The sequence below is a fragment of the Microcebus murinus genome, chromosome 4 (assembly GCF_040939455.1).
Source record: "Microcebus murinus isolate Inina chromosome 4, M.murinus_Inina_mat1.0, whole genome shotgun sequence".
NCBI lineage: Eukaryota > Metazoa > Chordata > Mammalia > Primates > Cheirogaleidae > Microcebus > Microcebus murinus.
This window is the reverse complement of record NC_134107.1, coordinates 87,758,919-87,771,705: the sequence shown is the minus strand read 5'-3', so window position 1 is coordinate 87,771,705 and position 12,787 is coordinate 87,758,919.

Below are 12,787 nucleotides of genomic sequence, written 5' to 3'. Positions count from 1 at the left end.
TGCTTATTTTTTTCAAACAATTACTGGCAGGCCCTAAAGTATGCATTGCTTCTGGCATGTCTGGGATTATTACTTCCAAAATAGGCTCTGGTTTTTTTTGTGTTTTTTTTTTGAGACAGAGTCTCACTTTGTTGCCCAGACTAGAGTGAGTGCCAGGCGTCAGCCTAGCTCACAGCAACCTCAAACTTCTGGGCTCAAGCAATCCTACTGCCTCAGCCTCCTGAGTAGCTGGGACTACAGGCATGCACCACCATGCCTGGCTAATTTTTTCTATATATATTAGTTGGCCAATTAATTTTCTTTCTATTTATAGTAGAGATGGGGTCTCGCTCTTGCTCATGCTGGTTTCGAACTCCTGACCTCAAGCAATCCTCCCGCCTCGGCCTCCCAGAGTGCTAGGATTACAGGCGTGAGGCACCACAACCAGCCTAGGATCTATTTTTTTAAACAGTTTATGGTGTATCTTTTTTAATTTTTATAGGTTTAGGGGGTGCATGTGCAGATTTGTTACATGGATATATTGCATAATGGTGAAGTTTTGGCTTTTTGTGTAACCCTCACCCAATTCCTGTACATAGTACCCATTAGGTAATTTCTCATCCCGCACTCTTCTTTCACCCTCCCACCCTTTCAAGTCTCCAACATCTATTATTCCACTTTCTATGTCCATGTGTACTCAATATTTAGCTCCCACTTACAAGTGAGAACATGCAGCATGTGACTTTCTGTTGCTGAGTTATTTAACTTAAGATAATGGCCTCCATCCATGTTGCTGCAAAAAACAGGATTTCATTCTCTCTTATGGCTGAATAGTATTACATGGTATTATATATCACCAAAGTAGGCTCCTAAAGTCCATTTAAAACACAATAGCTGTAAAGTCAAAGCTTTTAATTTGTAAGAGGAAAAAAAAAAACCCACAAAAAGTTTTTGAACATATAAAGACAATACATAAAGTTTAATCAATAAACTATATATTGATTAGAGAATTGGTGAAAAACTAGATAGAACACCAAGGGTTCACAGGATTTTGGAGATGGAGGAGGGAAAAGACTCAATAGATGGAGCATGACGGTAATTGAGGCCTTCTAGACCTATAGGTATCACGTGGAAATAAAAAAGTTCACCTCAAAAGACTGCACCACTCCCTGGCACCAGATAAACCCACGGGACCAACCCTAAATCCAACCCTAAGCCTAACTAAAATCTAACTATCCCTATGTCAATTTCTATTCTTATTCCTAAACCAGAACATCCTTCCTTGCTGTGCCAGGGAGTGCTAAGCATTGCCTGTGCTGAAGGGTACATTGATTGTTTTTCTTGGAAGAGGACATCTCAGAAGTAGCTGCCTTCTCTGTATTGCCTATAAGACAATCAATCACCATACCTTAAGTCTTTGCTCAGGCCATGGAGACCACTCTGTTTGGATGAATCCACTCCTATGGTCCCAAACACTTCTAACCTCCGCCCCTACCTCTGGAAAGTGAGGCCCCGGATAAGATAGGTGGCTGGGGAAGGAGAAGGTAAAGAAGAGATAGCTGCACCAGCACCTATGTGAAACCAAAGAAAACCACCCTAAGATTTCCACTCATGGGACTAGGTCAGGAGTGAAACTTCCACAGTCCAATTTATACATATTACATAATCATTTTCCTGCAAATGTCTTCAACAACCTACCCCCATTTCCCCTCTGTCATATACAAGTAATAAACTCACAACCTTGAATAAACCCATATCTCTATCTTCTCCATGCCTACACCCCAGTAGCTGAACATTGCTGGAGAAAAGCCACAAACTAAGTAAAGTGGTTTCTCTCTAAATTCATAAACTCAGACCTCAAATGGGCATTTAGCACTGCCCAACACTCCTGTCATGTTTTTCTTTGGTGGGCTGTTTCTTCTCTAGCATACCTACTTAATAATTTCATAACTTATGTGACTAATTACATGGGGAAAAGCTATGAATATGGTGGGCAAAATATAGGATGCAAAATTCCACATATGTGCCATACTTCCAACTTTGTAAAGAAAAAAAGTAAAATTTTATTTCCTACTCTGGATAGAGGGAAAAACTGGAAAAAAAACTTTTATTGTTTTTTTAATCTTTTTTAAGACAGAGTCTTGCTCTGTCACCTGGGTAGAGTGCAGTGGTGTGATCATAGCAAAAGAATCTTCATTTGCTAACCAATCATTAACCAATTCCTGAAGCATATGCCTCAATTATATTTTCTAGACAAGGATGAATTAAATAATATGGGACTTAGAAAATTCTATTTATATAACAGAAAACAACCCCCAAATGCTAAAAAATAGCAAGTGTCTAAAAATTTAAAATATTGCAAAACAACATCCTCATGCGCCTGAATTATCAATTCTTGAAAAACCAGTGATTAGGTTACATGGTTTTCAGAGCAAACAGATATTTTAACCAACTTGTTGGACTGACCAACCTGCAATCTATATATTTGCTTGTGGTCTCATTATCTTTTACCATATCAGCTAGTATTGTTGATTGACAGAACTGGAACTAGATTAAGGTCTTCTGAATTGTGATTGAAAGCTCTTCCTAAATGCAGGATGGTTTCAGAGAAAAACATCAAAGAAAACAGAGAAAAATGCTCAGGGCATGATTCTCTTTTCCTGCCAGGCAGAACCTTGACTCCTGGACCTGATTCTTCCCATCTCTCCGGAGGCTACCTCAGGCAAGACTCTGACTCTAGTTCCCTTTGCTCCTGGTCCACAACTGTGGACCTGCCCAGCCTTACTCTCATGATGTACCCTAACTCTCTTCCCGTAGGAAAGGAGTGCTTAAACCTGAGATGGTTCTAGGTTTTCTGATGTTTTTGCTGGACCTGTTTGCCTATTCACTGGAACTGTTTGCTCCAGTCACCAAGTCAGGCTCACCTCTTCTCCTTTCCTCAGCCAGCAAATAGATTCTCCAGCAGCTAGAAACTCTCCTTGGCGGGGTGGGGGTGGGTTGGGGGGGCAAGTCAGAGGAATTTTAACTCCCTGTTCCTTAACCTTGTACTCCGGTGCACCCGAGCGGCCACCGTTGGGATTGCAGCAGCTGGGATGGGTGAGATGGGGAGTGTTCAAAACTCTGTTTCAACAGCCACCTTCCACAGTATTGTCCCTGGAAATAAAACAAAAAACAAAACAAAGCAAAAAACAACAGCCACCACCCCCCCCCCACCCCATGCTATGTCACTTTACTTACAGTGGCAGGAGATAACATCTGAGATCATGTCGACTTCTTGGCTTAATGGGGATATCAGACAGACCCTCAAATAAACACACACACACAACACACATCCCAACACTTCTAATACTTGTTTCATTATCTATAATTGCTCAAATAGTTGTTCATTTTTTTCCAATACCAGGAACAAACCAAACAACTTTATCTTGTCTAATTGCCGCTATGTAGAAGAAACGAAAATGAGCAGCTGTTGGGAAATTACAACACTTTATTCATGCTTGTCATTTGGGAAACTTCATCTAATTAAAACGTTTTTAAATTCTATAATAATACTTTTTATTCAAGCTACTGTCATTTAAAAACCCTATCTAATTTTTAAAAATTTTCTCAGTTCAGACAATGTACAAGATAACGATGGACCATATATCAATAAAAATAATATTTTAGTAAAATAATTTAGAGATTTACATTCTACATGAAACTCAATTTCTTAATTGAATTAAATCTGAAGTAAATTGTTAGTATTTTTGCTGTGCCAAAGCAATCTGGTAGTTAGGGTACAAAGGATGTATCCTGCTATATTTTTGCTTAGTAAACTACTTATTACTTATACAATTAAACATCCCTAGTTGTCACAGTCTGGGCAATGAGGTCATATCAACATTAATACCTACATTTTACCACTTCCCTCACTAGCCTCCACTTCCTCTCCCTCACTTTTTAAATTTTGTTTTACTTTGTTTGTCTCCAGGGCATGCTTCAAAATGCTCAGGAGAAGCCTGCCTGGTGGCTCACATCAGTAATCCTAGCACTCTAGGAGGCCGAGGTGGACAGATCCTTTGAACTCAGGAGTTCTAGACCAGCCTGAGCAAGAGCAAGACCCCATCTCTACTAAAAAAATAGAAAGGAATTAGCCTAACAACTAAAAATATACAGAAAATAAATTAGCTGAGCATGGTGGCACATGCCTGTAGTCCCAGCTACCCAGGAGGCTGAGGCAGAAGGATTGCTTGAGCCTAGGAGTTTGAGGTTGCTGTGAGCTAAGCTGATGCCATGGCACTCTAGCCCAGGCAACACAGTGAGATTCTGTCTCAAAAAAAAAAAAAAAAAGGCTCAGGAGCAATTCTGTTTGTGTTCTTCAGCTCCATTGAGTTCCAGTAATGCAGTCAGCTATCTACAATGTATTGGTGATTTCAGATAATATAATTAGAAATTCTAATTGAGCCATTTGAAAGCAAGCTTAAAGGAACAAGCTGGGCTTAAAATATTTACATCACGGTAGTAAAGGTATATTGCAGAATATTTCTTGAAAGGGAGGCCAAGTGGTCATTTTCCCCCCTCTTCTCTTTAAATAGAAACAGCCCACGCTGTCATAGGTAAGGCAGCTGAGGAACCATAGTTCTCCCTTCAACTCCTGCAACTTATAAGGGACAAAAGCTTGAATCTGCCCATTAGACATACAGAAGAATCAGCTCAGACTAGCAGGAACAGTCTGTTACACTTACCTCTGATATGATTCCTCCCAAATTAATCTGCACATTCAGCAAAATTCCAATATAAATACTTCACTGATTTTTTTTTTTTTGAGACAGAGTCTCACTCTGGTTTAAAATGACATAGCTATAGTGCCATGGCATCAGCCTAGCTCACAGCAACCTCAAACTCCTGGTCTCAAGTGATCCTCCTGCCTCAGCCTCCTGGGTAGCTGGGACTACAGGCATGCACCACCATGCCCAGCTAATATATATATATATCTTTTTTGTTTAGTTGTCCAGCTAATTTCTTTCTTTTTTTTTAGTAGAGATAGTGTCTCGATTTTGCTCAGGCTGGTCTTGAACTCCTGAGTTCAAATGATCCACCCACCACCTCAGCCTCCCAGAGTGCTAGGATTACAAGTGTGAGCCACCACGCCCAGCCTTCACTGATTTTTTTAAACAGGAATTTGATAAGACAACTGAAAATGTATTGGGGAGTTACAATAGCCTGAAGCCATGACATGTGACACAGGTCACATAGTCCTAAGCCTAACCACCGAAAATTCCCCTTTTAAAAAGCCCTGTATTTCTGCTTAAAGGCAGGATGGTAGTCTTTCTTTAAAATTTGTTTAATTTTTTAATTCTATAGCCTAAAGGATGGTGGTCTTTTTTTTTTTTTTTGAGACAGAGTCTCGCTTTGTTGTCCAGGCTAGAGTGAGTGCCGTGGCGTCAGCCTAGCTCACAGCAACCTCAAACTCCTGGGCTCAAGTGATCCTCCTGCCTCAGCCTCCCGAGTAGCTGGGACTACAGGCATGCGCCACCATGCCCGGCTAATTTTTTGTATATATTTTTAGTTGGCCAATTAATTTCTTTCCATTTATAGTAGAGACGGGGTCTTGCTCTTGCTCAGGCTGGTTTCAAACTCCTGAACTCGAGCAATCCGCCCACCTCGGCCTCCCAGAGAACTAGGATTACAGGCGTGAGCCACTGCGCCCGGCCTGGATGGTGGTCTTTTGAGGCACTAGTCTGCTGCTCTCCTCATTTGCCTGCAAATTAATAAACTTCTCTTTCCTTTTCCTCAAACCACTTGTCCTCATTCTTTGTTCTCGATCATTTGGCCTCAGGGATAAGTACCAAACTTTCTGTAACAGGTTCACTGCATCTACAGACTCTTCCAGTGGTCACTTCCCCAGTCTTCAAACATATAATCAAAATGTAGAGTCATGTGCTGCATGATGACATTTAGGTCAAGAATGAACTACATATACAATAATGATCCCATAAGATTATAATGATGGAGATGAAAAATTCCTGTTGTCAACTGGGCACGGTGGCTCATGCCTGTAATCCTGGCACTTTGGGAAGCTGAGGCTGGAGGATCATTTGAGGTCAGGAGTTCCAGACCAGGCTAAGCAATATAGAGAGACTCCCATTTCTATGAAAAAATTAGCTGGGCATGATGGCCATGACTGTAGTTCCAGCTACTTGGGAGGCTGAGTCAGGAAGATCATTTGAGGACAGGAGTTCAAGATTAGCCTGAGCAACAGAGAAAGACCCTTTCTAGGGAAAAAAATAAATTCCTATTGCCTAGCAACAATGTATGGTAATGGTTGTAATGTGGTAGTATAATGCATTATTTATGTTTGTGGTGATGCTGGTATAAACAAACCTACTGCCACTTGTATAAATGCATAGCACATACAGTTATGTATAGTTCATAATCCTTAATAAGAAACCACTATGTATAATTTGTATTTACTATACTTTTTATCATTATATTATTTTTTAATTTATTTTTTTATTGTGGAGACAGGGTCTCACTCAGGGTAGAGTGCAGTGGCATCATCATAGATCACTGTAAAAACTCCAACTCCTGGGCTCAAGTGATCTTCCTGCCTCAACTTCCTGAGTATATAATTACAGGTGTGTACCACCATGTCTGGCTATTTTTTTTTTGTAAAGACAAGGTCTTGTGCTATGTTACCCAGGCTGATCTCTTGCCCTCAAGTGATCCTTCCACCTCGGCCTCCCAAGGTGCTAAAATAACAGGCATGAGCCACCATGCCAGGCCCTATTGTTATTTTAGAGTATACTCTTTCTACATAACATAAAAAGTTAACTGTAAAACAGTTAACAGATGACAGCTCCATGCCTGTTATTGCTCCTAAATACCTCCCAGTGGGACAAGATTTAGAGATGGAAGACAGTGATATTGATGATCTTGTACCTGTGTAGGCCTAGCATAATGTGCATGTTTGTTTCTTTGTTTTTAACACAAAAGTTTAAAAAGTAAAAAAAAAAAAAAATTTAATAGGGAAAAAAGCTTATGGAATAAGGTCATAAAGAAAGCTGTAAAATATACAGCTGTAAAATGTGTTTGTGCTTTAAGCTAAGTGTTATTCTAAAAGAGTTAAGAAGTTAAAAAAAAGAAAAAGTTTATAAAGTAAAAAAGTTAGGGAAGCTAAGGTTAATCTATTATTGAAGAAAAAATTCTATAAATTTAGTGTACGCTAAGAGTACAGCGTTTATAATATCTACAGTAGTATACAGTGATGTCTTGGGCTTTCACATTCACTCACTACTTACTCACTGACTCACCCAGAGCAACTTCCAATCCTGCAAGCCCCATTCATGATAGGCGCCCTATACAGGTGTACCATTTTTAATCTTCTATACCATATTTTTACTATACCTTTTCTATGTTTATATATGCTTACATGCACAAATACCAGCGTGTTACAATTGCCTACAGTATTCAGTACAGTGATGTCCTGTACAGGTCTATAGCCTAGGAGCAATAGGCTATACCATATAGTCTAGGTGCGTGGTAGTCTCTGCCATCTAAGTTTATGCTAAGTACACTCTACAATGTTCGTACAATGATGAAATTGTCTAACGACGATGAACAAATCCTCCTTGTTCAGTGATGTATGACTATGCCTGGTAGCTGGCATATACCGGATTACTGGCCTGTGGAGTAAAAGCTAGCTCAGTGGGGAAGGTGAAATAATGGGTTCTTAAAGTGCACATCTGCCTTGGCCAAGATACTATTATATCCTGAGGGAGATTCTGAAAGCTAGGACTATTCTTAGAGATTTTAAGATTCGAGGGTAGTAATCTTCATCACATCTCCATTTAATTGGCCAATCCTACTCCCGAAAACATCAAACAGATTTTGGAGAATGACAGTAGACTACCAAACTCAACCAGCTGTGACATGAAGAGTGCCAGTTGTGGCACTGTCCCAGTGTGGTATCTTTGCTAGAGTAGATTAACATGGTGCTAGGTACATGGCATATAGCTTTTGATTTGGTGAATGCATTCTTTTCTCTAGCAATTAAAAAAGAGGATCAGAAACAGCGTGCAGTCATGTGGCATGGACAACAGCAAAAATTTACAGTTTTGTCCTAGGGCTATGTTAACTCTCTTGTCCTCTGTCATATTACAGTCCAAAAAGATCTGGGTTCTCCCAACATCCTGCACAACATCATATTGATAAATGACATTATGTTAATCATGTGAAATGAGCAAGAGTGGCAAGTATGCTGGAAGCCACATGCACTTCAAAATAAACCCTATGAAGGACTCAGGAACTTGACACAGGAGTGAAAAGTGATCAGGTGCATGTTGGGATATTCCATCTAAAGTAAAGGATCATTTGTTTCATCTTGCACCTCCCATCATGAAGAAGAAAGAACAAATTTTAGTAGGTCTTTTCGGGTTCTGAAGGCAGCTTAGTCCATATTAGATAATACTTCTCTGACTCATATGCCAGGTTTCCAGGAAAGGAAAGGACTCTAAAGGAGGTCTTGTACTGTGGCGCAAGTGGTCTTGCTGCTTGAACCAAACAACCAGCAGCTAGTAGTGGGGAAAGACACCTTATGGAATTTATGACAAGATCCAATGGGAGAATCACAAGAGTTCTGGATCAAAGTCATTCCATATGTAGTGGAGAATTATTTGCCTTTAAAAAAACAACTTGAGGCTGGGGGTGGTGGCTCACGCCTGTAATTCTGGCACTCTGGGAGGCCGAGGCAGGAGGATTGCTCGAGGTCAGGAGTTCAAAACCAGCCTGAGCTAGATCGAGACCCCGTCTCTACTAGAAATAGAAAAAAAATTAATTGGCCAACTAATATATATAGAAAAAATTAGCCAGGCATGGTGGCACATGCCTGTAGTCCCAGCTACTAGGGAGGCTGAGGCAGGAGGATCTCTTGAGCCCAGTAGTTTGAGGTTGCTGTGAGCTAGGCTGATGCCACGGCACTCACTCTAGCTTGGGCAATAAAAGCGAGACTGTCTCAAAAAATAAAATAAAATAAAATATAAAAAAGCAATTTGGGCCAGGTGCAGTGGTTCATGCCTGTAATCCCAGTACTTTGGGAAGTTGAGGCAGGAGGATCGCTTGAAGCCATAAGTTTGAGACCAGCCTGGGCAACAAAGCAGGACCCCATCTCTACAAAAAATAAGAAAAATTAGCCAGGTGTGGTGGTGTGTGCCTACCACACACCACATCTGGTGGTGTGTAGTCCCCTACTCAGAAGGCTGAGGCAGGAGGATCTACTGAGTCCAGGAGTTCAAGGCTGTAGTGAATGTGCCACTGCACTCCAGCCCGGTAGGCTGGGTGACAGAGTGAGAGGGTGTCTCTAAGAAACAAAACTAAACAAAACAAAAACCAACTCCTGGCATGATACTGGGCACTGGTAGAGGTGAATAGCCTGACCATGGAGGACCAAGTGACCATACGGCTACAACTGGCCTTCAGCAGTCGGTTTCCATCAGAACCGCCAAGCACAGCAACACTCTTTTATCAGATGAAAGAGCTACATCCAGGATCAAGCACAAGCTAGCTGTGTAGGCAGGAAGCTTGGAACCCTATGTCATCCAACACTATTTTTTTTTTTGAAGTCACCACCATATCAAATTTATTATTCCAATGGCACTAATACAGTTGGACGTGCTCATGATCACACCGCACAGGACTTCCTGCCTTCTAGTTATTACCTTACCCGCTTGTTCCTTTCCCTTCTAGAGGAAAAAGCCACCATGGGCCATTTACCCAAATAAACCTCTTGATGCGTTCATTTGAAAATTTTTTGGACATCTGAGTTTCCCTCTGAAGAAATGGAAAAAAAACTTACTTGGGTGTCCCACCCTGCCTCCCCCTCCCCCACCGGCCAAATCAGTCCCTGCAAAGAGGGCATTTCTTCGACCTGAAAATAAATATGGAAAGAAATGGCATCGAGTGTTCAGGTTGAGCCATGGCACGAAGTGGCCCCGGAACCTCTCAGGTGGAGCATCACTGTGTCGGGACAGTCTGAGGTGTCGTCTGATAATGCAAGGACGTGCTGCTGTGGTCGAACTGGGTGTGGGTGCCGTGACCGCCCTATCCGGGGTGGCGGGCACTGCGGCCAGGGCCGCCTACAATTTGTCCAGGAAGTTGTCCAGGGCTGGACTGCCTTCCTTTCAGGCCTTTGCACCTGCGGGTCTCGGCCACCACTTGGCTGGGGTGGCTGGTGTCTCCGGGCAGGATCTGCCAGTGGTCAAACACGCACTGGGGGAAGGCCTGGCCGCCCGTGTTGGACCTCAAGTTGGCAGTGAAGCCAAAGGACTCGTTGACGGGTAGGTAGGCCTTGACAACAAACATGGGGGTGCCAGCCACCTCATCCAACACTATTGTATCCACGGCTCTTCCTTAGCTCACACCTATGGCCTTATGACAAGTTGATGAAGGAGGAAAAAAATGGTCAAGCTTGATCCATGATGGGTTGGCTTAGTACATGCATGCAGGCCAAAAAAATGGACAACAACTGCACCAAAGTATTTAAAGGACATGTCAGGGAAAACCCTACCAATGGGCAGAGATTTGGATGGTGTTATTTGACAAGTATTCCCTCCTTGACCAAACTTAGGTTCCTCTGAGCCTAACTAGGCCCTGTCCTTAGACAACATGTCCTAGAGCCCATTTTAGCAAGCACCAGCTTAGCTGGAATCCCCCAGCCTTATATCTGATCACCCTCCATATACGATCAAATTCCTCATTCCTCATTATCCCAGGTGATGTCTGATCACTCTGGCCTGCCTTCAGCAAGAATCCTGTTAGATCAGTTCAGCCACAATCCCTCTCACCCATGATGTTTTCTCTTAGCAATTTTCCACCTACTAACCCTGACCCTATTCCTTGGCTATACATTCCCACTTTTCTTTGCTGAATTTGGAATTGAGCCCAGTTCTATACTGAAGTCTCTTTCCCCTAATGTGATAGTTCCTGAGTAACATGTTTTTACCACTTTCACTCTGGTTTTTCTTTGATACCTTGGTCATTTGCTTTGTGTGGAAAGAGAAATGGCCTGAAGTTAGAATATACAGACTCCTGGGCAGCAGTGAATGGTTTGGCTATCTGACCTGGGGACAAAGAAATCTGGGATGGGGCAGAGGATGAACAGGCACAAAGTATGAGGGTCTTTGTAGCACATGTTAACACTGACAAGAGCATCTACTTCAGAAGATGCACTAACACCACCAAAAAGACAAAATTACTCTGCCAGTTGGCAGCAGTCAACCTCTGTCATTGCCTACTTGGTTCTGGCATAAAGGGCAGGTAAGCAAAGCTGTCATGGTGGAAGGGATGGAAGGGGTGCTTAGATCTGACAGCATGGGCTCCCACGTATGAAGGCTGAATGTCCACCACTGAATATCCCATCTGCCTGCAGAGGAGACCAAACTGAGTCACTGATGAAGTACCATCCCTCAAAGAGACTAACAGGCCACTTGGTGGCAAGTTGTTTACATTGGAAAGGTTAATTGTTAACTAAGGTTAATTCTGGCAGGAACAGGCATACGTACTGGGTATGAGTTTGCCTTTCTTGCTTGCATGCCATATATCATCACATCAGACCAGGGACCCATTTTACATCAAAGTGCAGGTGTGGGTCCATGACCATGAGATCCCTGATTGTACCATGTATCGCATCACCAGAAGCTGCTGACCTGATAGTGCTTGCTCAGTGAAGATACTCTATGAACGTGGGAACCCTCCTCCATGATGCCAGGTTTACTTTGGAGACCTATGTATAGAGCTGTGTCCCCAGTGGGAAGCATACATGGGTCCAGGAACCAAGGGGCAGAAGCAGGAGTAACCTCATTTACCATCACTACCAGTGATCTACTTGGGGAATTTGTGTTTCTCCATCTCTGCAATTCTGGACTCCGTAGGTTAAGAGGTCCTGATTTCCAAAGGCAAACACTTTTGCCAGAGGACACAGCAAGAATCCTGTTAATTATAAGCTATGCCTGCACTGGGTACTTTGTATCTTATGGCAAGGGACCAGCAGGCAAGAAGAGGAGACTTCATCCCAGTAAAGGTAATTGAACTTTGTCAAGAGTGGGTAAGGGCGCTGCTACGCAATGGGGCAGGGAAAAATATATGGATCACATGGTGCCTTGTGGCACTTCCTTGTCCAATCTGGTGGTAAATGGGGAAGTGCAGTGACCTTTGGCTGAAAAAGACATATTCTATTAGTTTCTTATTGCTGATGTAACAATTTGCCGCAAACTCGGTGGCTTAAAACAACACAAATTTATTGTCTTGCAGTTCTGGGGGTCAGAACTTCAAAAATGGGTCCTAAGGGCCGGGCGTGGTGGCTCACGCCTGTAATCCTAGCACTTTGGGAGGCCGAGGTGGGCGGATTGCTCAAGGTCAGGAGTTCAAAACCAGCCTGAGCGAGACCCCGTCTCTACCAAAAATAGAAATAAATTAATTGACCAACTAAAAATATATAAACAAAAAAATTAGCCGGGCATGGTGGCGCATGCCTGTAGTCCCAGCTACTCGGGAGGCTGAGGCAGGAGGATCGCTGAGCCCCGGAGATTGAGGTTGCTGTGAGCTAGGCTGACGCCACGGCACTCACTCTAGCCTGGGCAACAAAGTGAGACTCTGTCTCAAAAAAAAAAAAAAAAAAAAAAAAATGGGTCCTATGGGCTAAAATCATGATGTAGCAGGGTTGCATTCCATCTGGAAGCTCTAGGGGAAAATTGGATCCTTTCCTTTTCCAGCTTCTAGTGGCCGCCTTGGCTCATAGCCCTGCTCCAATAATGGCATCACTCCTCTGCTTCCA